Source organism: Rattus norvegicus (assembly GCF_036323735.1).
Source record: "Rattus norvegicus strain BN/NHsdMcwi chromosome Y unlocalized genomic scaffold, GRCr8 chrY_unlocalized_26, whole genome shotgun sequence".
In the NCBI taxonomy this organism is placed as follows: Eukaryota; Metazoa; Chordata; class Mammalia; order Rodentia; family Muridae; genus Rattus; species Rattus norvegicus.
This window is the reverse complement of record NW_026947385.1, coordinates 10523-37716: the sequence shown is the minus strand read 5'-3', so window position 1 is coordinate 37716 and position 27194 is coordinate 10523. Positions and strand designations below refer to the sequence as shown.

The 27194-nt window shown below is 36.7% G+C and overlaps 1 long non-coding RNA gene across 4 annotated transcripts; it reads right to left on the bottom strand.

Moving 5' to 3' along the window:
* Positions 1 to 13153: 13153 nt before the first annotated feature.
* On the bottom strand, positions 13154 to 18702 carry LOC134484665 (uncharacterized). 4 transcript variants are annotated; one of them, XR_010062270.1, is made up of 3 exons: positions 18032 to 18702; positions 15497 to 15584; positions 13154 to 15305 (listed from the first exon to the last, which is right to left on the bottom strand). It is a non-coding gene; the product is annotated as an uncharacterized LOC134484665 (long non-coding RNA). The 4 variants fall into 4 exon arrangements; XR_010062267.1 differs by having other exon boundaries at positions 13154 to 15584; XR_010062268.1 differs by lacking the exon at positions 18032 to 18702 and adding an exon at positions 16085 to 16201 and having other exon boundaries at positions 13154 to 15584.
* Between the last annotated feature and the right edge of the window lie 8492 nt (positions 18703 to 27194).

The following is a 27194-nucleotide window of genomic DNA, read 5'->3' as shown; positions in this document are numbered from 1 at the left end:
CAAATGATAAACTCCATAATCCTTATTTTATCCAAAGATTACCAGACCTCAATAAAGCAAAGGACCACATGAACCATACATTTCTGTTCTCTAGTCACATTTGATATCTCTACTACACTATCTACCTTTCTGTGTTCCCATGGCCAGACTTGAAGACTTTAGATGTGTGACCATGATTCTTTCTTAAGACAAATATAAGAAGCAGGAGGATGGGCAGAGAGATGAAAGGCTTGAACAGTGAATCCTCAACTTCAATACCTTCATAAGTACAGAAGGGAGTCTATTTGACATTGTTATTTGTAAATTTTACATTTCTGACCTAGATGCGCTGAATCCATGTTAACATTCCACCTAACCAAACCAAATAGCTCTAGGAGGCACCAAAAGTATATATATGCACATACTTATGTGTGTATGTACACACAAACACACACACACACAAACACACACACACACACATATATATATACATATACATATATATATATATATACATATATATATATATATATATATATATATATATATATATATATGTATATATATATCAGCCACCAAAACTAGATAAGAGTGATGAAGCTAAGAAGTGCAGAATTTCTGTTTCCCAAAGGCCAATATTTTCCCTACAGACCTTTAATTGATTGAATATTGTACTTCATTTTTGTATTGTACTTTTCTTTATAGGAGACATTATATTTATATATTCCTGAATATGTACTCAAAAATTCTGTTTTGCAATTCCATTTTTTGCAATGAATTAGCAATAAAGCCTGCCCAGCTATAGAAGGAATATAACAGTGTAAATATTGTGTACATAATTCAAATGATAATTCCCAAATCCTTATTTTATCCAGAAATTATGAGACATCAGTAAACAAAGGACATCATGGACTATATAATGCAGATATCTAGTCCCATTAGATATCAGTTTTATAATATCTACCTTCCTGTGTTCTCAGCACCAGACTTAAGGGTTTTGGAGTTTTTACCAGGATTCTTTCTTCATGCCAAACACAAGAATCAGGAGGATGGGCAGGAAGAGGAATAGCTTGATGGCCAGAGAATCCTCAACTTCAATAGGTTCATAATAACAGGAGGGAGTCTGTCTGGAATTGACATTTCCTGATTCCACTTTTTTTTTTACCTAGTTTCACAGAATCCATCCTAAAATTCAACCTAACCACATAGCTGTAGGAACCACCAAATACATAAAAATTATATATATATATATATATATATATATATATATATATATAGAGAGAGAGAGAGATAAATAGACAGATTGATAGATTAAGATAGAAAGATGGGGATAGAGATACATAGATAGATAGATAGATAGATAGATAGATAGATAGATAGATAGGTAGATAGATAGAAAGAACAATCTGCCACAAAACTACATAACATTGATGACGCTAAGAAGTGCATGCTACCAGGAAACGGATCTAGATCTTTCCTGAGAGACCCAGGTAGACCATGCCAATTACAGATGTGAAGGTTATTGGCAAACCAGTGGAATGCAAACGAACCTCTTGTTAGTAAATTTGGAGAAAGGATTACCAGGACTGAATGGGCTTCAAGCACATAAGAACAACAATGCCAATGACCTATAGTTTTCGGTTGCTAAACCAATAATCAAAGAATGTATATGGACACAACTATTGGGCCAACTGCAAATGTAGCAGGGAATGGCCTGGTTATGCATCAATGGGAGGAGAAGCTCTGAGGCCTACCAAAGCTGGAACCCCAGGGGAGGGGAATGTCAGGGGGTGATGGAAAAGAGATGGTTATGAGGGGGAACACCTTTATAGAAGAACTGGTGGGGAAAGGAATAGGTTTCTTATGACCGGAAAACTGGGAAAGTGAATAATATTTGAAATGTAAACAAACATATCTAATTTTTATAAAAGGAAAAATAAAAGTTTTACAAGCTGAACAGCAAAAGTGAAGAGTCTCAATCCCACTTTAGAGGGAGAAGAAATGGACCTCAGGAGGGAAGAGTAAGGGACCTGGGTGAGAAAGGAGACAGTAATGGAAAGAGGGGAACATGGTCAGTTATTGGTGGAGAGTAGGACTGAAACCCTGAGTGTCAGCAGAATGAATGGAAACAGGCAACCTCAGGAGCTCAGGTGTTGGAGGTAGGTGGTGGCTCTAGAATATTCTAGAGACCTGAGAGATAAGAGACTATCAGGACTCAGTGAAATGTCCGGGAGTGGGTAGAGGGAACTTGAAGAGTCTACCTCCATGAGGAAATGAGGTCATCAAGTGAGGGATAAGGTGGCCATCCACAAATCAATTCTCTGACACATATTTGTTCCTGTCCGAAAGAGCTTCAGGGACAAAACCAGAGAAGAGCCTGAGTAAAAGGAATCCCAGTGACCAGCCATATATGGGAACCAAATTAAGTAGAGTCCCCCAAGGCCTGACACTATTACTCATGCTTTGCCATGTTCACAAAATGGAACTGACATGACTACCTTCTGAAATACCTAACAAGCAGCTGAAAGAGTCAGATGCAGACAATTACACTCAGTCAATGAACACAAGCTGCCAAGCCCTGTGGTCAAACTAGGTAAAAGCCCGAGGAAGCTGAGGAGGGAGTAACCCTGTAGGAAGACCAGCAGTGTTAACTAACCTGGACCACAGTGTTTTTTTTTTTTTTCAGACACTGTGCCATCAATGAGGCATCATGCACCAGCTAATATGAGGCCTCTAAGAAAGGAGTTCTGTTTCTGGACACAACAAGAGAAGATGCACATAACAGTCAAGAGACTTGAGTTCCCAGGGAGTGTAGAGGGCTGGTAGACTAGGGGTGGAGTGGGAGACATCTTCATTCAGATGGGCTTGTGGGTAGTAGGTATGGGATGTAGAACAGTCAGAATATGTGCTGGGAGAGGGATGAGATCTGGATTGTAAAATTCTATTAAATAAATTTTAAAAAAGAAAAGGTAAACTAAAATAAACACTTTCCCAACTTTTTTTTCCTTTTGGTCATGGTATTTCATAACAGCAATAGAAACTCTGGCTAAGACATGGCATTTTGGACAAAAGTGTGCAAATGCTAACTAGAGAAGGATGACATCTCTGTGGCGTCAAGTTGCATGATCTGATTAAAACATCCTTATTCAGAGGTAGCAACTAACAGGGAATTTCTAAGGCTAAGTTTCCTATCATGACAGTGAATCCTTTTTAATCCAACCATTATGGGATCCGTGATATCTGGAAACAAATCAAAAGACTGGGAATATAAAAGGAAAGTATCTTGGTGAAACATTCATGGAAGATTACCACAAACTGGTTGATACTTATAAGTTATTGTTATATGAGATAATAAAATGATCTTTTTTTTTTTTCGGAACTGTGGACCAAACACAGGGCCTTGCGCTTGCTAGGCACGCACTCTACCAATGAGCTAAATTCCCAAACCCAAAATTATCTATTTTTGCCCTAATAAATTGTGTGCCAACAGTTTGTTCCAATGAAACTTTAGACAAGAAAAACAAAGTTGTTACAAAGTGCTAGTTCTACTCAGATCTAAAATTGAAAGCTGTCTATGTGACAGAAAGCATAGGAGGAACACTTGTGGAAAAGAAAGCAGAGTTTGTAGAAAACCTCATGCAGGGAAGTGCTTCATGCAATTGTAAAAAAAAAGTGTAAAAGACCTGAACTTTCATATTGAGTGAAAGTTGTTGAAGAATATTTCAAGTGACTCTGAGTGGATTACATAAGCAGGTTTATTTAAAAATCCATGGTAAATACTAGAAAAAATGGCACCAAAGTGTAATAGAGAAGAAAAGAAAATAAAGTTGAATTTTGGTACAGGTTACAATATGGATATTTTTAACTTGAACATTCTGAAGGTTATTGGATGATTTAATGTGATGAATGACTCAGATAAAGTAACAATATTGCATGACTCTCTAATGAAATTGCTCTATTCTGAGAACAAAACAATTATCTGTGACAAAAATCTATTCAATTATGGTTATATTTTTTAATATTTCTTTTTGAAAACATTCATTTAATTAAATAAAATTCAATAAGGAAGCAAAGATAACCCTTTTCATCTCTGACATATCCAATCTCTAAACAGGGGTATAGTGCATGAAACTTCATACAGCATTTGCCTACTCCAGGTATCATTAATTTAAAATAATAAGCATAGCAGTGTATCATATTTGTAGGCATTTGTTACTAAGATCTAATAATCTCCTCAGAAAGACCTCCAATAAAAGCAATCTAAAATAACTTGCCCATGTAAATATTAAAAATCTTAAATATGAAGCTTGCTTATCTTTTTCACAACATATAAACCATTTGTTATTATTTCATTTTTACATATGACTTTTAGTCACTCTACCCTTCTGATTTTGATATATGCCAAGCTTCACAAGGAGGAGACTGAACGCTTCTCAGCAGTCCTCATTTTTCCTCCCATTTTCCACTGCATCTGGGCCATATTACAATCAATGAAATTAATATTTTAAATAAATGATAATGGGATGCAAATGTAGATTTTGATATTTCATACAATAAAACAGATAAAAAGAGGCAATAAACAACCAGGTACAGATTTTGCTTTTATATGAAATAAATAAGTTAATAATATCTTATAATATCAACCCTAATTCATATTGAGTCAGTGCTGAAATATATGGGACAATTTTTGCGAAAAGATTAAGTAACTTTTCTGTATCTTTCTAAAAACAATTGGACATATTCAACAAAGAAGTGTAGGCTCAGTTATTTTGTAGAAATAATTAAAAAAAACACTCATCAAAATATTCTAATAGGTAGATCTAGAACACAAGTTTAATTCTCAGGCTCCAGATAACCAGCTCACATAGTGCTGAGCACTAGCCTTCCCTGTGCATATACAATTTTAATTTCCATAGGAAATAATTTTTTTAAAATCTCAAAAGCTATATTTACTTAACAGTAAGATTGTAGAAGAGGAAGATTACTTTTTCCATTTTTATTAAATTGGGTATTTATTTGCATTTCAATTGTTTTTATCTTTCCTGTCCACACGCCTAACCTCTTCCCCTCACCTTTTATTGTGGTTTTCCCCCCCATATTGATATCCCCTTCCTTACTGTCCCAGACAACCAAATATCCAAACTTTTATAATTGGGTAGAGAGCCAAACCAAGAATTCTCAACTGAGGTATCTCAATAGCTGAGAAAGACATCAAGAAATGTTCAGCATCCATAGTTCTCAGAAAAAGGCAAATCAAAATGAGCCAGAGATTCTATATTACACCAATCAGAATGACTAAGATAAAAAAAAAACTGATGCAGTAGCACAGTAGGCTACGATGTAGACAAAGTGGAACACTACTCCACTTGGATATAAATGTGGAGGTTCAGAGAAAATTGCATATAGCTTTACCTGAAAACCCAGCTTTACCACTCACTTCACCACATACACACAAACTTGATCCACATACAACAAGACATGTGGTTGAACAGGTTCACAGCAGCCTTACTTAAAATAGTCGAATGCTGGAAACAAGCGTGATTTACTTCAACTCCACTGAGGAATAAATAGAGAAAACAAATGTGCTTTTTTTAAACAAAGGAACACTACTCAGGTATTAAAAATGAGGACACCAAGTACTTTGTAGGCAAAGGGATGTAGCTGGAAATTAGTGAAGTAACAGAGATCAAAAGGGAAATAACATGGGATGAACTCAGTGACAAGTCGATTTTAACCCCATATCTCAGAAGGCCTACTATACAGAGCATTTATCATATGAAGGGTAACATGTTAGAAGGTCAAATTGTGGATGCTTGCAACCAACTTAGAAGGGAGAACAAAATAATCATGAAAGGCAGAGGGATGGCGGGTAGAGAATGATGAACAAAGTTAGGTTAGTTGCAACAATGAAAAGAGAAACGAGAGGATTCCAGAGGAAAAGTGGAATAAATGACAATAAGCATCAGTGGTGGGTGGTGAACTTGGGTATCCCCAGGAAAGTCCCAGGTGCCAGAAATGCAAGAGGTTCCCATAAACCTAATGGGATGATGGTAGTTGAAATACCAAGCAGCAAAGAGGTAGAACCACTAGAGACTGCCTCCTATAGCTAGACATGCACACCTGTGAAGGAATGGTGCAGCACACACAGTTCAATATCTTTATCCTATAAATATCCAAGGCCTACAAAAATGCAAATACAAAAACAGAGCAAAGACTGAAGGGAAGAGCCTTAGGAGACCTCCCCACCATAAGAACCATTTAATCCACAGACTCTAAATCCTGGCCTTATTACTGATTTCAAGATGTGCTTGCAGATAATACCCTAATATGTATGTCCTCGGAGGGGCTCCACCATCACCTGACCGTGACAGATGTAGATACAGCTAACCTTTTGAAAGAACCTGACAGCCAGAAATGAAGAGTTAGGGGAATGTCTGAAGGATCTGAAGGGGATTGAGCCTAAAATGAATAACAACAGGATCATTAAGTTTACACTTTCGAGGCTCAGGAAATTTATTACCAAATAGAATATACTTGGGTCAGTCAAAGGGTTCTGCTACATAGGTCGTAGAGCATATGGAGAAGACAACTGCCTCATTTGCCATATCTGGGAAGGGAGTCAATTGGTCCTGTGGAGACATCATATCCCAGAGAAGGGGGATGTTGGAGGGCTAAAGTGAAGTGGCAAGGAGATGGGGGAGCACCATATTAGAAACGCAAAGGATCAGAATGGGGAATCAAGAAAAATACCAGTTTGAGCAATGACATTCAAAATATAAAAAAAAAACGAAGAGATTATTTTACACACATACTGTTTATAATATAAGATATTTATGTTTACAATAGAGATGTTCACATCTGTTCTCCTTAAGGATTATATATTCATTATCTGTACTGTTTCAGGTTTACTGAAAGTTGAAATCCGTAATTTTCATAAATTACTTAGTATTGAAATATCACAAAGATAAAAAATTAAAGTTTTATCTTTTGTCCTTATAGCTATAAATCTTTAGTTACCTCGATGTTAAATTAAAAAAAAACATATTTTGTATTTCTATCCCATTAGGTTTCCATTCCATGCCTCAAATGTCTCTCAGTCTTTGCTGTACTTGTCTATATTCCCTCCATTGTCGCCCTCTGTTTCTTCACATTTGACATTCCTGTTCCTGACTGTGTCCCTCAGCAATCCATAAGTACATTTGTACTTCCCAAAATGGAGACAGTCTGGACCATGTCCCTTGACACTTACACTAAACTGGTCATACAAATACACAGTTTGGAGAATTAACATTCAGATTATAGCGAATTTGTATCCCATTTTTTCTTTTTGATCTGGATTACCTCATTTATGATGACTTTTACAAGATCCATACCTGTCCTGAAAATTCCATGCTTTCCTTTTTCTGATCTGTAAAAGCATCCATTTTCTTTATGTCTTCATTTGTTAAGGAAGAACTTGAATATTTCCACATTATGAAGGGTCTCTATATAGGATGAATCAACATTTGGATTTATACCCTCGAGTTATATCATTAGGCGTATCCATTTCCATATTCCTGAAGAAACATCATATTGATTTCAAAAGTTGTTATAGAATTTTGCCTTCCCACCAGGAGAATAGGAATGCTCCCCTCTCTCCATAATACAGTAAAGATAAGTTGGCTCATGTGTTATTAACCTAGGTTTTCTGAAATGATGAAAAAAATCTCAGAATAATTTTGTTTTGCATTTCCATAATGTATATGGATGGTACATATTTGCCATTAGATTCTTATTGATTTCAGTTCTTCAATTGTGAATTTTTTGTTTAGATATGTAGCCCAATTTAATTCAATTTCCTTGATATATAGTTCTTTAGTTTTTTATTTTGTTTTATAGAAGCTCATTGCTCAACGTGTACATGTAACCAATGCTTAGTATTTTTGAAAATAGCCACTTTAATTTAAATTTGCTAAGGTCAAATCATATAATGTGCTCCCATTAAACTCACAGAATTGGCAGATCTGTTGTAGCTAAGAAAATTCATTAAGGTCACTTTATGAAACATCCCTATATCAGAAAACATACTCTATGTACATAAAATTGAAGAATATACTTTAATTGTTTAATTTTTTGAGAATTTCCACCAAAGTATTTTGAGGACAATTTACCCATTTATTTTGTCAACATCACTCTATTTCTTTGAATCCTACTTTTCTGTAACTTCTACATTAAAATACTGTTTAATAATCCCATGATAATCCCTTACAAAAAATTTTTCAATCCTCCAACAAAAGCCACTAACTGTCCACAGTGTGTCAGTTAGGAGGAACAGCTTTCAGGCATTTATACTGCATTCTGGACTGTGACTGGCTTGAAGCTGTGCAGGAAACCACAGCTGCTATGTGACATGAGAGTATCACTTCTTGTATCCAGACGACGCTCTTTATGTCTGATCCCACCCACAATTTGGGCACCTACAGTCTCTTAGCACCTTGTTTCAGGATGGCTTTTTAGCCTTGGGGTATAACATGCATATCCAACTCGTTATGGCTGAAATCAATAAAATGTAGACAACTATATAATGAATGAAAGGAAGAGGTCACTCCTGGAAAGTATTAACAGGATCGTCATAACCTCTGGCCATGTTAGGTAATGAAAGGTTTGAATTAATAAAATGAAAGAGAATATAGGAAACATGGAGAAAACACAGATTATTTAGATTTACAGTCCAAAATCTAGAATATATTTTAAAGCATTAGTGATTTACTGTGGGGAGCGGATGTAGGGGTAATCCCAAGTTGGAGCCCGGGACTGCTGCCCAGTCTCAAGACTAGCACCTTAAATTAAGCCACGCCCAATCGTGAGAGCTGCGCAGGCGCACCATGAGGATAGATCAGGCCATGTGACGTGGACCTAGGAATGGAGTTCACGCAGAATGGACGGTTGAGGTGGTTGAGGGAGGATATAAGGGACTGGGCTCGGGGCTGGATGGAGGCATTGTTCCTGCTTGCAGACAAAAGGGTTCCTGAATAAACTGCTTTGAGAAGAATGTGGGGTGTCACTCCTTTCCTGCTGGTCGGGGTTGGAAGTGACAGTAAATACTAGATGTATTCCATTTATCAATATTAAATCAGCTCATTTTTTTATAATTTAAAAAGCTCTATACTAAACAATTACAAAGAATCGGTATTTAATTTCCCCCACCTCAAATATCATAGGACCACATGTATTCAGTTGAAAAGAAATGAATATACATTTAAATAGCATTTAAAGTGTCTAAGACTATTTCATAAAGTAGAGAAAAGGATTGAATACATTAAAATTATATTTTGAATCTGGTATTATCTAACAATGACAGACAAAATAAGGAGAGAGAGTGAGACATGGGGACAATGAGGCAAAAGGGAAGGTAATGAGAGGGAGAAAGAGTTACAAACGACTGACACAAAGAGAGGAAGAGAGAGAATTACACACTAATTTACACATATACACACATATTCTCAATAAAATACTTGTGAACAGATTCAAGTCAACATTAAAAATAATCTTCTACCAGATAAGCTTTCTTCAAATCCCAACATAAAAGTTTGATTCGTCCTGGGGAAGCTGTAGATATGGAGGATATAGTTCAACATAATAAAGGCAAGGTACAAGAAGCCCAGCACAAGCATCGTGCTAAAGAGAGAAAAATTCAAAGCAGTTCCACTACAAGCAGGAAGAAGACAAGAATAAACACTGGTTTCACAACTATGTATTACAGTATGTGTAATTTTAGCTAGAGCAATATGACAACCGAAGAAGATCCAGGGAATAAAATGAAAAATGAAGAAATGAAAGTGTTCTCATTTGCAGATGTCATGATACCATTTTAAAAACTCTAAAAATATGTCAGTCTCTTAAGACTGAAAAATACAGTCATAATAGCAGAATATCATACGAACACACAACATTCCTTAGCCTCCTTTATGCCAATCCAAACCATACTGTGAGGAAATATGGGTGAAATTTCCCTCACAATACTCTGAAAATACAAAACAAAATATTGTGGACGAAAGTATTTAAAATGCAAAGAGCACTATGAATTAGCTAGACGTGATCCTGAATAGAGACAATTTTTCTTTAAAAGATTAAGTTTCTTAAAGCTGAAAATGCATTCATGAAATAGTAGAATTCAAAGTGAACACTCAAAACACGTTATCTTTTTGTTTTCCAATTTCAAACTATGGGCGAGTCATCAGGGAAATATTCCACTTAAACACTCTTAAAATATATATCAAATACCCTGAATTCGCATTGTTAGAAAGAACACAGTGAGTTAGAAGACATATGAAGTAACCATGATACATCCAGATTATACATAAGAACGTTCCAGCTGATGTTCTGAAGGACCTTAAAGCCTTGAATGAATCAAATCTTTTATAGTTTTAAGGATAACTAGATAGTATAATAATGTCAATTTTTGATTAATTAATAAAGTTAATGCAATAAATATTGATTAGAATATTTTACTACTACAAATCACCCACTTTTATGAAAATCAAAAATTTGACTATACTATTTCTATGGGACATAAGATAACTTAAAACGACAAAGTGCTAACATGTTTAGGGAGATAATTTTAAAGAGAAAAATGTGGGAGGAAAAATATGAGATTAAAAAAGTAAGTTACATACACAGTGTGATTTTGTTGGCAGAGTGAATATGTCAAAAGTTTGGAGTGACTTGGATTTATTTATTAATTTAAAAGGGTAGGTTACATGCCAGCAGGAGGATGGACTATCAGATCAGATCTCAAGAAAATGCCAAATGTTCCAGTTAGTATGACTATGTTATAGTAAACATAAAAATGCCAGTGTGGGAAATTGAAGGTTTAATTCACCTCACAAGTTCCAGTTCATAATCAATGGAATCCAAGAAAAGAACACAAGGCAGCAGCATGAAAATAAAGAGGAACTCTGCTTACTAATCTGCTCAGCTACCTTTTCTCTGTAACCTCCTCAGCTTACTAGTGCTGTTACCATCCACAGTGGGCTAAGTCACCTTACATAAACTAACCATCAAGAAAATGCAAAATACTGATGCCCGCAAGCCATTCTTATGGAGTCAGTTGCTCAATAATGCATTATTTAGACAGTCACAATAAGCAATCACAGCAAGCCATAAAAGCAAAATAGAAAACTTAGCCAACGAAAGATAAGAGTACCCCTTCATGAATGGAATTTGAGGTCAAAGTGAAGTTCTATGTGAGGAAGAAATTAGAAGGAATTATGCCAGATATCACACTTTATTTAAAATAAAAAGTGAAAAAAAGACAAAGCCACAATTAAAATATTGTTATGTTTGACACTTTGAAACCTCTTCTGGATTGCAGGGTAGAGTCAGGACTTGGTTTTTGGCTGGCAGCTCAATTGATAGTCCAGTATTTTGGTGGAGGATTTTGCATCAGAAGCCTTAGCTTTACCACAGAGGCTAGATCCAAGTTAAAAATCATAGTCAGTCAACAGTTTGCCAGATCTTGTGCTCCAAAGAAAGGAGCAGTTCATTTAGTGATGATTTGGTGATGACTCTAATTCATTTCAGAGTCATAGATATTGCCAGCATATAGAAAACCACAAAACCCATTGTCAAACACCAATATTCTCTGCATTGCCCACAGTCACCATAGTAATATCAGTGTTGAGCTCTACAGTATGATTTTTTTTCTCTTTCCTGTTGTTGCAGCTTATAAACCTTGTTTCTTTGACCCACAGAGAAGTTTCAAATAAAATAATGACAAACTTTTGCATTGAAAGCTATTGGTGACTTGTAGTTGTAGTTAAAAATGAGGACCTCAAGCAATCTTCACTCAGTCCTCTTCTTTTAGGATTGGGTTGATTAGCTATTGCTTTTGCTTTTGGTTTCATTTTGGTGATTTTTTGTTTTATTTTGTTTTCTTTTTCTTTTTGTTCTTTTCTACATGCAGAGATCAAGAGTGGTTAGAAGAATTTCAAGTACAAATTCAGATGGCTGGAAAGAGACCAGTCTTTCTAACAGGTCCACATTGTTTGCTGTACTAGGGATTTTTCTCTTGCCTTTAATGTTGCCCATTTCCACTTTTTGGATCCTTTTATCCTGGCATAATTAATACTACATATATATTATAATTATTTAAATTTCAACTCTGAGTCTAAGTGCTCTATCTCCCTCCCAAAACCAGAGACATGGATTGAGTCTTGTTTGCTATCGTTTTGATTCTTAGATCGGGAATCATCCTGCGAACACTGAAGGTCCTGTTCCCAAATTGATTCTGTATAGTTCAATAAAGATGCTCTTGGCCAATCAGTTGTGTGGATTTCTACCAACAGGCTAGTAGACACAAGGGTGGAGAAAGGATTTAGGGTGGAGCAAGAGTTACCAGTCATGTGAGATCTAGTATGGAGTGGCCATTGGTGTAGCAGGCAGGATGTTAAAAACACAGTAAGATGAGTGCATATTTGGGGTGCTGAGCTATGACTAATGTCAATTGAGAAATTGAGTTAGGGCAGATTTAGAGGTGTTGAGAAGAGGGTAAAAAGGACAGCTTGCTATTTGGTAGAGGCTTAAAAAAACCTGACAATAGAGCTAAAGCACATCAAAAGTTCCTAAGCATATGTGGCTTTCAAGTGCATTGTAAGGGAACTTGAACAGCTCTGGTAGCTTGGAATTCCTGGACCTTAAAGTGAGGCAGTAGGAACAACCTTCTGCAGAGTATTATGAGAGCAATCCATGACCATAAGGAGCATGTGCAAAGTCATCTTGACCATGAGAGTTAGACTGTCCCACATGTATCTTTTGATTATAACCATTTCTTCTTTGTGATCTTTTAGTGTTCCATTTGCTTAAAACTATTACAGAAAAGGGTAAAATGATTCTAAAGGCTACTCTTCATTGTCAACTATTCATTGGAGATTAATTAAACCCCAACGATAGAGGGAATATGTGAAGAATTTCTGCATAACATAAGGTCAATGTCAAATGAACTTCTTATATGTATCTTTGTGGTAGGATGTTTCAACATTAACCTAGATCTTTATCAAGAAATATTCTTTCTATTATTTTTTCAGGCATCTGCAGATACATCCTTTTGAGGAATGAATTCTTCATACTGGAGACTATAGAGGGGACCTGCATTTCAGTGATAATTAAACATCACTTCAAGACATCAAAGCAAAATATCAAAGTGAGAATGGAATAAATTTATTAAGACAGTGTTTTGCAAACAACTTCTTTCAAAACATCTTTGGAAGGAGAATTCTGAAATTTTGCATTTCCTTTTTGACTTTGCTGGTACTCTGACAGAATCAACTCTCAATTGTTTGGGACTTTACGGGGAATTAAACACTACAAACAGAGATGAATGCATCATATGCTCTGCCGTCTGTGTTAATATGGCTTCAGTGAAGAACAACTATGCTACAGCTATTCTTCTGTTTTTTCAAATATTATCCTCATACAAAGTGTGGAATCTAAGGGTTGCTGGATGGATAGGTCGAGAACACTGGCTGAGAGCTACAAATGCAGAAGTGGGATGGTACATGCTTGGGGCGTAAAAAGCCTGTGTGTAGATCATAAACAACTTCAAAATATTCATTGCTTTAATAATTACTTGGAAGTGGACTTCTGTAAAATGACTTCAGCAGACCAGCATGGTAGAGAAACAGTAACTGATTCCCTGGAGATTTAAATGCACTGGATTGTGAAACATGGACTTAGAGGTAGAGACATGTCAGTGAATGAAGACTGGATTATCAATCCTCTGTTGTCTCTTAAGTTTCCCTGCCCCATGGTTTGAGGCCTACAGCAACAGATTTTTTGGAATGAGGAATAGAATGAAAGCCAATTTGTTGAAAATCCCAGTCATAAGAAAATACTGACATCATCTGTGACAAACATCAAGTCTCAGCATGGCTTCAGCATGTCTGAATGTCTGCTGTCAGCATGGGCTTTTACTGACATCCCTTTAATAAATGCAGAGCTCCAATCTGCTTCAGCCACATCATCATCTCTTCATTCTGTTGCAGGTAGATTAGATCACTGTGTCTGCCTATGCAGTCTTTCTCTACATATAAGGACCCAAGGAACAATTCTCACTCCAGGGAGCTGTTGAAAGTAATCTTGAATTGCATTGGTGTTGTTAGTAGATGTAATGTCTTCAAATCCCAGAAGACCATGTTTGCAAAGGAGTTGATTGAGGAAGTCTTGGGTATTTCAGTATTAGGGGCAGGTTGGATCGATGAACAGGACCGCCTTCCCAGACTAGATCTTGCAGTTCACATACACGTGAGCCATGCTGACAGGGTGCAGCTTCCAAGAAAAGAATGTTTAGTTGAAGATATTGGTCTGTTTGAGAATGGCAAACCCAATGTATTCTAAACCATGCATTCTATTTGAATCCCCATAGAAAACATGGAAGAAAGAAGCCTTTACTTTTTCATTTTTGCACTCACAGTGATACCAAATCCTCATAGACATTAGAACCTGCATACTGAATATTTATCCATATGTCAATGACCAGATAAGACATCTTTCCTTTTGGACTAATAAACTAATGGATTCTAGGACTTTAAAAATAGTCAGTCATTGTTAAATTATGTGTTCCATAGTCTGTGATCATTGTGACTACTCCGATTTCTCTGTACAGAGAGATTCATCCTTTACTGTCTGTTGGGGAACACCAACTACTACACCAGATATCGAGAGAAGACCTTTTATGGCATTTTGTCTCTAGTAAGAGTTTCAGGTCAGTTACAAATTTCCAATGGCCACATTACCTTAGTCGGATTTTCATATGATGCTTTGATACAGTCCTTCTTTTTTTCTATAGTTCTTGGCAACATAATTAAAATAGCAATTGTAACCTATTAAAGAAATGCACAGTAATCTATTTGCATGAATGCAGCAGAGAGGATTATAGGATAAACAAGAATTGGAAAGCAAGATATCCTTCCTTCCTAGGACCAAGACCAGGAAATCTTAACTACATAAAAATCTGAGACAAATTGTCTGAAGTTTGTTCTTTTCTTCAATCATGGGGATCCTAGTGAAGGAGCTCAAGTCTGAAGAGTTGGCAAAAATTACCCTCATTGCTACTCCAGGTCAACTGCTGAATACCTCATTCATGGACCTGAAGAAACTCTGTATCCATCCTTCTATAATGTGTATATATCAATGTATCATTCATAGAATGGACACTTTACTGTTGGTTTGAAAGCAACAATTTGTCCCTGGAGAGACACAGATTTCTTCTTTCGCACATTATTTGACAGGCTGATGGTGGGTCTCATAAGTTCATTCCGGGATTTGCTTTACAATAATCATTCAGTTATCTGGAAGAAACACTTTTTAATGTAGTGAGATCTACTAGAACAATATCAACCATCATCTTCCATTCCCAGTTTAATGCTGAATCATTCTCCACTAATTGTCTGTGGTCTCTGATGAAGGCAGCATCTCCACAGACTAGTCTGAATATTGCTCTTAGCACTGCATTTAGGATACATCAATGTGATTTCCTTACCACTTTCATTCCCAGGAGAGTTTTTCAATTCATTTCATCTGATGCGTCTAATCTACATTGTCAGCCAGGATGAGTTTTGAGAGTTTTTCTAAAAAAATAAAGAAAAAATGGAAGAAATGAAAGAAAGGAATCCGGCAAGTATATCTCACCAATTGACTCAGAAATCTAAAGTGTTAGTCAGTGGAAATACTAGTGGAAAGTCTGAGATCATGAAGTCTCAACTAGAAGCACTTCTCTCTCCAAGATATTAGTGTAAGAGAGAAACTGCACTATTGGTATCCAAAGCATGGAGAAGTTTACTCTGAGCAGAGGACACAATACTTGCCTTTTATTTCTTACTTAGGACCTTTTTATAATTGACAAAAAGAATAAATGCAATGAGCTCTCAGTAAAACATCTGTTACCTTCAAAATTCTTGGCATTTGGAATAAAGAAATGAATGATATAAAAACTCTGACTTCCAGGAGCCATAAGAACTGCGAAGTCCAGATGTTTCTGAGAGGCTCGCAGCTCTAGATTCCCATATGCAGAAGGCTCAGAACAAGTCTATCTCTTCAGTGATCCTACTCAACTCCTACAAGGACTCACTGAGCTTTCCGAAGTACCATGTATTTCATCCTTTTTTTATAACAAGACAGAAGACCACCTTCCTTCTTCCCATTTCTGATCTCATCATCCTCTTCCTTCTCACTCCACAATGACTGTTTACTCTCGATTAGAGTTAAATTAGTAAACACTAGAGGTACTGAGGGGATATCTGAAGGGAGTTGCAGTCACGACAACACTTGTGACATCACAGAAGAAGCTAGTCCTCTCCAGGTTTCAATAGATGTTTCAGGGAGGGCCTACTGTTTATGTCATTGTGATGTGCCATGGCTTACCTGTTAAACATCTTTCCTTACATTGACCAGATTCAAGGGTGCCCATTCCACGTATGTCTCATGTGACACAGTAGAAACCTTGATGTACTCCATCTCTCTAAAGCTAGAGATTTCTCCTTGCTTTATTAGCAGTTACAAACTTGGGATGGAGAAAGGTAGTCAGTGGCTTGGCATGGGTAGAAAAGATTTTGGAACATCTAGTGTAGAAGATTCTTCTAGATAATATTATTTTTCTCAGGTTCATTCCTGAGATATAGAGTTCAATTTTCTTGGTTATCTATGTATCACAAAGGCCAGTATTTTCCCTACAGACCTTTAATTAAATGAATATTGTATATCACTTTCTTATTGTACTTTCCTTGACAGGGGACTTCATAAATATTCCTGAATGTGTACTGAAAAATTCTTTTTTCCTATTCCATTATCTGCAACAAAGTGATTTTGGCAACAAAGTGTGCCCAGCTATAGAGTGAGCATAACAGTGTGAGTACTGTGTACTCACTTCAATTAATAAACTCCTAAAAGCTTCTTTTATGTAAAAATTACCAGGCATCAGAAAAGCAAAGGGCAACATGGACTACAGAATTCGGTTCTCTAGTCCCATTTGATATCAAACCTGCACTACCTATCTTCCTGTGTTCCCATGGCCAGAATTAAGGGTTTTGGATGTTTTATCATTATTTGTCCTTAAGTAGCAACCTTAGATACAGGAGGATAGGCAGGGAGAAGAATGACATGTTTATCAGTCAAACCTCAAACTCAATATGTTCATAATACAGGAGGGAGTCTATTTGACATTGTCATTTCTGAATTCTACATTCTTGACCTAGTTTGGCAGATTCTATGTTAATATTCCAACGAACCACCTAGCTGTAGGAGCCACCAAAAGTGTATGTGTATATATATATATATATATATATACACATCTGGCACCAAAATGATATAAAATTGATGAGCCTAAGAACTGCAATCGGCCAGGAATCATATATAGACATTTCCTGAGAGACACTGCTAGAGTATGTGAAATACAGAGGTAAATGATAGTGGCAAACCCATGAACTGAAAATGGACTTCTTGTTGGTAAATGTTGAGAAAGGATTACAAGATCTGAATGGGGCTTTAATCCCCACAAGGACAATGCCAATACACGAAACCTTTCTGGTACTAAATCAATATTCAAAGACTGCTCATGGGCAGACCAATGTCTCCAACTGCAAATGTAGCAGAAGATGGCCTTCGTGACACCAATGAAAAAAGAGGCCCTTGGTCCTCCCTAGATTTGATTCCCAGTTCAATGGACTGTCAAGAGGCAGTAAGGGGGGTTATTGAAAAAGGGGAGGGGGACAGGTTAGGGCTCTTATGGACAGGAAACTGAGAAAGGAAATTACATTTGAAATGTAAATATAGAAGTATCCAATTAGAAACGCAATAAAAATCCCTAAAGAAATGATAGAGTTAAAAGAAAAGAAAACTGTCAATGAATCACACATATTGATACAGAAATCTAAAGGGTAACTGTCATGGAATGGTAATCAGAGAAATACTAGTGGAAAGACTGAGATGATGATGTCTGAACTAGATGCACATCTCTGTCCCAGATATCTGTGTCAGAAACAAAGTGCACTATAGGAATCCAAATCAAGGAGGAGTTTACCTTGAGATGACATGACGATACAATACTTGTTGTCCCTCCTTCCTCAGGACTATTTTTCCTGGGGAAAAAGAATGAAAGCCATTAACTCTCAGAAAAACAACTGTAAACTTCCGAATACCTGACTTTTGGAATAAAGAAATTAATGATAAACAACCTCTGACTTCCAGGAACCATAACAAGCAATGAAATCCAGATGCTACCGAGAGGCTCCCACCTCCTGAATCCCATATGGGGAAGGCTCATATCAAGGCTATGTGTTCAGTGAACCCTCACAACCCCTACACAGCACTCCTTGTGCTTTCCCATGTACCACATATTTCTCCGTTTTTTGAACTAAAACTTCCTAGGCCAACTTCCTTCTCCCCATCTCTGATATCTACATCTTCTTTGATCTTCCTCACAAATAGCTGTTTACACTGAAATAAAGGCCAATTAATAAACCCTAGAGGTACTGAATGAATGTCTGAGAGGCAGTTGCAGTCTGGAAAACACTGTGACATCACAGGAGAAGCTAGGGATCTCCAGTATACAAGAGATTTTTCAGGGCCAGCCTAATGATGATGTCACTGAGAACTGCCATGGCCTACCTGCTAAAGAGCTTTCTTTATATTGACCAGATTCTAAGGTGACCTTTCCAGGTGTGTCTCCTTTGACACAGTGGACACATTTATGTAGAACATCGCTCTAAAGCTAGACAGTTCTCTTTGCTTTATTAGTGGTTACATGCTCTGAATGGAGAAAGTTATTACGGGTTTCGCATGTGTAGAAAAGATCTAGGAACATGGGATGTAGGACAATCTTCTGGATTATAATTTTATTCCCAGTTCCATTCCTGTGACAAACAGTTCAATTTCCTAAGTTCTATCTGTTTCCCAAAGGCCATTGTTTCCCTACAGATATTTAATTGAGTGGATTTTGTATTTCATTTTCTAATTGTTCATTCCTTGATAGGGCACATTATAGATATTCCTGAATATGTACTCAAAAATTCTGTTTTGCAATTCTAGTTTTTTGCAATGATTTTCGCAACAAAGCTGCTCAAGCTAAAGAGTGAATGTAATAGTGTAAATATTGTGTTCCTACTTCAAGTGATAAACTCCCAAATTTTTATTTTATGCAAAAATTACCAGACATCAGTAAATCAAAGGACAGCATGGACTATAGCATGCGGTTCTGTAGTCCCATTAGGTATCATTTCTGGAATATCTACCTTCCTGTGTTCCAAGGCTGAGACTTCAGGCTTTTAGATATTTTACCATGATTCTTTATTCAGGCCATACAAAAGATACAGGATGATGGGAAGGGAGAGGAATGCCTTGAGGCCCAGTAAAAGCTCAACTTCGATAGGCGCATAAGAACAGGAGGGAGTATATTTGGTATTGGCATTTGTGGATTCTCCATTCTTGACCTAGGACCTCAGAATCCATGTTAAAATTTCAACTAATTTCATAGATGTATAAGCCATCAAATATATGTACATATATATAAAAATAGATATAGATAAATAGATATAGATATATAAAGATAGAGAAGAGATAGAGCTAGAGACAGAGGCAGAGATAGATAGATAAATATATGCATAGATAGATAGATAGATAGATAGATAGATAGATAGATAGATGGATAGATAAATAAATAGATCAGACACCAAAACTAGATACGATTCAGATTAATAAAGCTAAGAAGTGCATGCTGCCAGTAACAGTTTATAGATCTTCCCTGAGAGACACAACTAGAGCATGTCAGTTACCGAAGTGAATGCTAGTGGCAAACCAGAGAATTGTAAACGGACCTCTTGTTGATAAATTTTCAGAAAGGATTACAAGAGCTGAAGAGGCTATCAACCCCATCAGAACAATGAAGAAGAACTTTCTGGTACTATACAGATAATCAAAGACTGTACATGGACAGGCCTATTGCTCCAACTGCATATGTAGCAGAGGATGGCATTGGTGGACACCAAAGGAAGGAGAGGACCTTGGTCCTCCCTAGGTTTGACTCCCAGTTCAAGGAAATGTCAAGGGACAGTAAGGGTGGTTTAAATGTCAAGGAATGGAAACATTTAGGTCTCTTATGGAGAGGAAACTGGGAAAGGAAATAACATTTAAATGTAGATATAGAAATATCCAAAAAATATTAAAATTAGCTTAAATTAAAAAAAAAATTATGAAAGAGATAAAAGTAAATAAAACTGCAAGGTAATCAGACATATTGATTCAGAAATCTACGAGGGACACTGTTAGGGAATGGTAGTCAGCATAACACTAGTGGAAAGACTGATATGATTAAGTCTGAACTAGAAGCATTTCTCCCTCCCAGATATCAGTGTCAGACACAAACTACAGTGTAGAAATCATGTACACGAAGGAGTTTACTCTGAGCTGAGGATACAATACTTGTCTTTCCCTTCCTCCTTAGGACTTTTTTCTTCTGGAAGAAAAAATAGAAGCCATGTGCTCTCAAAAAAAAAAAAAAAAAAAAAAAAGCTGTACCCATCCCAACACCTGACTTTTGGAATAATGAAATTAATGATAAAAAAAAAAAAAAACCTCTGACTTTCAGGAACCATAACAAGCAAGGAAATCCAGTTGCTACTAAGAGGCTCCCACTTCCTGAATCCCATATGTGGAAGGCTCATGTGTTCAGTGAACCCTCACAAACCCTACACGGCACTCACTGCACTTTCCTATGTACCACATATTTTTTTTTCATTTTTTTCAAACTAAAACAGAAAGCCAACTTTCTTCTACTCATTTTTGTTATATACATCCTCTTTGTTCTCTTTCCCAAATGGCTGTTTGAACTGAAATAGAGGCCACTTAGTAATCCCTAGAGGTACTGCAGGAATATATGTGATGCAGTTTTTTGTGACATCACAAAATTAGGGCTCTCCAGGGTACAAGAAATTTTTCAGGGAGGGTCAAATGATGATGTCAGTGAGAACTGCCATGGCCTACCTCCTAAATAGCTTTCCTTACATTGACCAGATTCGAGTTTGCCTTTTCCAGGAATGTCTACTCTGACACATTGGTAACATTTATGTACTACATCTCTCTACAGCTGGAAACTTCTCTTTGCTTCATCAGTGGTTACAGGCTCTACATGGAGAAACTCAGTTAGGGGCTTGTATTGAGTAGAAAAGATCTAGGAACATGGGATGTAGGAGATTCTTTTGGATAATAATTCTATTCCCAGTTCCATTCCTCTGACAAACAGATCAATTTCCTATTTTTTCCCTGTTTCCCACAGGCCATTTTTTCTTTACAGATGTTTAATTGAGTGAATATTGTATTTCATTTTCTAATTGTTCATTCCTTGAAAGGGGTCTTTATAGATATTCCTGAATGTGTACTCAAGTATTCTGTTTTCAAATTCCAGTTTTTTGGCAATGATTTTGGCAACAAACGTGGCTAAGCTATGAAGTGAATTTAACAGTGTAAATATTGTGTACCTACTTAAAATGATAAACTCCCAAATTTTTATTTTATGCAAAGAAATAACTGCCTGAGTAAATCAAAGGACAGCGTGGACTATGTAGTCCCATTAGATATGATCTCTGTAATATCAACCTTGTCGTGTTCCAAGGGTGAGATTTCAGGGTTTTGGATGTTTTAAAATGATTCTTTCTTCACGCCAAAGATAAGATACAGGAGGATTGGCAGGGAGGGAAGAACTAGAGGTCCAATGAAACCTCAACTTCATTAGGGTCATAAGAATAGGAGCGAGTCTATTTGGCATTGCCGTTTGTGGATTCTACCTTCTTGACATACCTGCCCAGAATCCATGTTAAAATTGCATGTAATCTCATAGTTGTAGGAACCACCGATATATATATATATATAACCAGCCACCAAAACTAGATAACTAGATAAGATTGATGAACCTAAGAAGCACATTCTGTCAGGAACCAGATATAGATCTTCCCTAAGTGACACAAAAAGAGCATGTCAAATACAGAAGTGAATGTGTTGTTGCAAAAATATAAAAATAAAAAAGTTGTCTTATATCCCGCTATCTCTGGCACTGTAGTTTCCCAAGTCTCTGCTAGATATCTTGGTTGAATACATCACCACTCCTCAGCTGCCCAGTGTCTCTTATTGCCACACATGTTTTTACACTCAAAACCTCACATGAAAGAACACACAACACAATAATCTTTGACCCAATTGATAAGATATAGTAGCCCACATAAGCATACAAAGCCTGGTACGATCCATACCTTAGGGACAATAATAACAACCAGTAAATACACAGAGCAGTATCTTAAATTCACCTGCCATGGCTTCTCACCCTCTCCTCTTCCTGTCTCTCCTTTTTCCTCTAGTCTCTTCTACTTCCTTCAAACTTCATTCCTGCCCATACTTCCTTCTCTTCCAATGATAGGCCTGCTTCTATCCTGTACCTGCCCCTCACCTGTACTTCACAAATTTAATGTGAAAGCTGTTCTGTAGAATTCACCTGAGTTCTGAGTACAGGACAAGGCAGCTGTCCTTAGAGCAGTGGACTAGCATCAAAATACAGATAACTTTAGTGTAAACAACGTTTCCCCCTTTTTGTCCAGTTAAACAGACTTTTCATTTATATATATCAATTGAGTAAGATTATTACTATTCTACAATTTATAAAGCATTTGATATACTCAAAACCCAGTATGTCACCATATCAGTTAGAAAGAGCATTTAGTTCTTCATTCCAGCTTCAGAAAGGCTTAAAATCTATATTATGTCTTGGCTAGCTTGTATACTATCTGATAACTATCCAGTAAAATATGTATATTCAGAGTTATACAGCCTGATAAGCAATGAGGCTATAATCAGTCTCCTACCCCGTCAGAAATCTGAGAGTGACCAAATATCTATACACATAGGATGTCTTAGAGGGCTTCTAGAACTGAGAGGTTGTAGAGACAAATCTCCAATAGCACAATCCCCTGTTAGCAACATGTGAGCTTAAGTCTTCAGCCTTCTGACACAAGATCAACTGACAGCCTATTGAAAGGCAGACTTGGAAGGGCTGATTACCCTGTATTGGCAGGGTTTATCCCTCAAATCCTCTGCATAATTTGTCCTTTTCTGGATAGTATTAATCTGCATATGAAACAGGCATTTTTTTCCAGTGACTGCCTAGCCACAAAGTATTGCCTCATTTGGAGGTAGAGATGTTCAAATTCTTCATTAAATTTGCCAAAGGGGAACAGTTAGGAGAAGATATGACTCAACAAAAGATACGTAATAACTTTAAATCTCAAATTTTGTGGATTTCTTACATTTTTGAAAAGCATCTATCTATCTAAGACAATCTGGACTGTTGTCTTTATATCTTAATTTTTTCTTGATAGTACTCTTACAAAGTCAGATGCATGACTTTAATATTTCAATCTTAACTCACAGGTTTAATCAACTCAGAAGTGTGTAATGACAAAAATAATAGAACTGGCTCTTGTAATTTTAAAATTTTTTCAAATTATTTCTATACCCAAGCAAAGATAAGATTAAGCTTAGTTACCAAATACGATTATGACTGTAACTAAATCTAGCTTATTCCTCCCTGCTAAATTTCAACCAATTTTCAATTCTTTATAAAAACATCTTTAAAATAACCACTTCCAGCCCCACCCCACAAATTCCAGGTAATTGAGACAACGGATCCACCATAACTTCTTCAAGTTGTACATGGGCGTTGAGATATCCTTAGGTGTAGGGGGTAGGAAAAATGAAACAAATGCGATAGCCGATATGTCCTGACTGGACCCAGCTGAAATTCACTGAAACCAGGATTCCAAGTAGGTACACTCTACAAAATACAACTCTCAGGAAAAAGGTTAAGAATCGATATATCTTTTGTTTGATTCTCCCGAATATATATTTGATAGCCGTCTACTGATATCAAACCTGATCAGTATGACTCTGTGAGGTTTCCAGAATCCTAATCACAATTTTTAAAAACACAAGGACAAAATCTTTCTTCCAAAATACTCTGTTTCTTAATCTGAAACCAGAGAAGCTTGTATCTTGCACTCTCTCCCAGAGTAATAATATAAGCATAAAACTCAAAGTCACACCCATCCTGAAGATTAAACAATTTTTAAAAAAGGAATTTATGTATAAAATGAGCCTGATATAACTCAGTACTTGGTGATATCAGGAAATAAACCCAAAGTTCCCATGGAGCCCATGTTAAGAGAATTTGAACTTGCTATTGTCGTAAATATCAAAAGTAACCACAAATCATCGCTAGGCGTCATCAACGAGCCATATAGTGGGATAATTCATAAAACTAATCAAATACCTTCTATCAATTCTAATATCAATAAGAAAACTTCAAACCAGGACTTTTGCCCAAAATATCTCAGTCTGTTAAGCTCTCTACCTGAAGCCACAAATTTTTCTTTATCGTTAATAACTTCTACAATATATGTCTGCATTCACTTTCCCTGTTGTTACAGACATTTCATCAAAACTCTCTACTTGATAGTGCCTAATTTTTCCCTAAGTTCTGAGCAATAGATGAAAATCCCCACCTGATTCAGGTAATCTCTCTACTCTCTTCTTTCTTAAATAAAACTTAATCACTTGTTAAAAATACCTTAATAGAAGAAGTGTCTTGTGTAACTAGGATTTCCACACAAAATTCCCCTGTGGAGCCCATGTTAAAAAGAAAATGTGTATCCTGAAAGACTTACTAAACAACTCTCATTAAAAAGCAGCTTTAATCTTTTAACTCTCTGAACTGCCATTACTTATCACACAGCAGGGGACCAACAGCCTGTCAGCCATTGCTGCTTCCCCATTTTTGTTTTATATTCTGCTCTTAAGTTATCAAGAATTAATATGGCACAGGTGTCCTCTTACTTAGAAAATAAAAAGGTTCTCTCAACTTTTTGATTACTAGTGGATTCTTGCCCATCACCTTGTTTTGCCATCTGTTGTTGTAAAAAAAAAAGAAAACTTGTCTTTTACCATGCTATCACTAGCACCGTAGTGTCCTAATATAATAGGTAGATATCTTGGTGAAAACACATCCCTACTCCCTGTCAGCCCAGTGTCCCTTGCCGCCACACACTTTCCTATACTCAATCCCTCACATAGAAAACACACATCACAAAAATTTTGACCCAATTGCTAAGATATAATTGCGCACTTAAATATACAAAGCCCTTTACCATCCATCCCTTAGGAACATTAATAATAACCTGTAAATACACAGACCATAATCGTAACCTCACCTGCCATGACTTCTCACCCTCTCCTCTTCCTATCTCCCCTTTTTCCTCCAGTCTCCTCCTCTTTCTTCAAACATCTCTATCACCCATTCTTCCTTCTCCTCCAATGACCTCCTTCTTTACATGGTAAAGAAAAGTTCTTTACATAGTACAAGTAAAGAAAACAAATTACTCCCAAAGCCTCCTTCTATCATGTACCTGCCCCACACCTGTACTTTACAAATTCAATGGGGAGGTGGTTTTGGTGAAGTCACCTGAGTTCTGAGTACATGAGTAGGCAGCTGTCCTTGGGGCAGTGGAATTAGCATCAAAATACAGATAACTTCAGGGCAAACCACAGCAAATAACTTTGATATCCTAGTGAAATCTTTCAAGCCAAGTAAAACTGCAAATGTGATAATGTTCTAGTTTCTTCTCATGCTTGATGCTGAAAAGAGTGATAGTGTATGAGAAGAAATATTACATAGTACACGTAAAATAAACAAATTACTCCCAAGGCCAACAAGGCTCATAAGTAAGCAATTTGTTATAGAGTAACAAAGAGTAAGCAAAGTAGTTTTCTCATTCGGTTTCCCTTCACTGTAGGCAGCATTTTGAATTTACAGAGAAATGGTTGATATTGTATCATTTATCTTTAAAAGTACTCTAATAAGAATCTTTTAAAAAGCACAAATCTAAATATGTGTATAAAAATGTCATATCTACTTTAAATGATCAGAATGCACACCTGTGATTGTCAATCCTTATTAAATCCTATCAGGAACTGAGGCTAAACCTGGGACAGAAATCAGTCCTCAACATCCAGCATGTGTGACAGTCACACCATTAGCCTGTGCCACCATTGTTCTTGATCCCTGGCCTTAAAAAGTCCCAGCCTTTCCAAACCTCAAATTGTTCCCTAATTTTTTTTTTACATCAGAGGCAGTAGTTAAAACATGTTAGCCAGCCTAACAATCAATTTTATTTTTCCAAATGCTTTTTAAGGGTGCTGGTCGTCACTAATTATTCTACATTTCCTTTGGTGATGGTGGAAGCATTGGTCTTCCACAGAGGAAATTCCTAAAAGACCTCGACCACTATTATTGCAAATGCCAATGATGTTGCTCCCTGAGTGGTGGTAAGCACCAGGAGGATTTTTTTGTACTTCTTAGAATTAGAGAGATATGAGGGGAACAACCGAGCGAAACGCTGCATGAAGTTCTCAGTACAGTTGGTCCTTGGGGCTATGACTCACCAAAGAGCAATGAGGCTGTTCTAAAGAGTGGGCCATACCCCAGGATTTTTAAAATGTTGTGCCATTCCTCCTTCACAGCACTTGGCAATACTCCATGTCAGAACCAAATTTGAACCATGCTTTTACCCTGGATAGAATTTCAAATACTATACTGAATAGGGAGAGTGGGCAGCCTTACCTTGTCCTTCACTTTAATGAATTGTTTAAAGTTTCTTTATATTTAGCTTGATGGTCATTACAGGTTTCCTCTCCCTTGCTTTTACTATGTTTCTCCATAGGACTTGTATCCCTTATCACTCACACTCTTTTATCATGAAGTGGGGCTGGAATTGCTTTTTCTGCATCTAATGAGATTATCATGTAATTTTTCTTTCAGTTTCACTTATAGTGGATTATACTGATGGATTTTCAGAATTTGAACCATCCCAACCTCCGACTAGAAATTAAAAATTACACAGCATAACCAAGGGAAGTATTCGCCTGCATACTCTAACAATCCCCCCCCTGAAAAAAACAAAAACAACATGCAAACAAAAAAAAATCATTCACCCTACAGAACAGATTTTATACTAACATACACACTCAAACATCCCACCCCCCCAAAAAAAAAAAAACAAAAAACAAAAAACCAAAATACATGCAAGCAAGAAAACCCTGCACCCACAACATCAAAATAGCATGAAGTTAATATCACTGGTCATTAATAC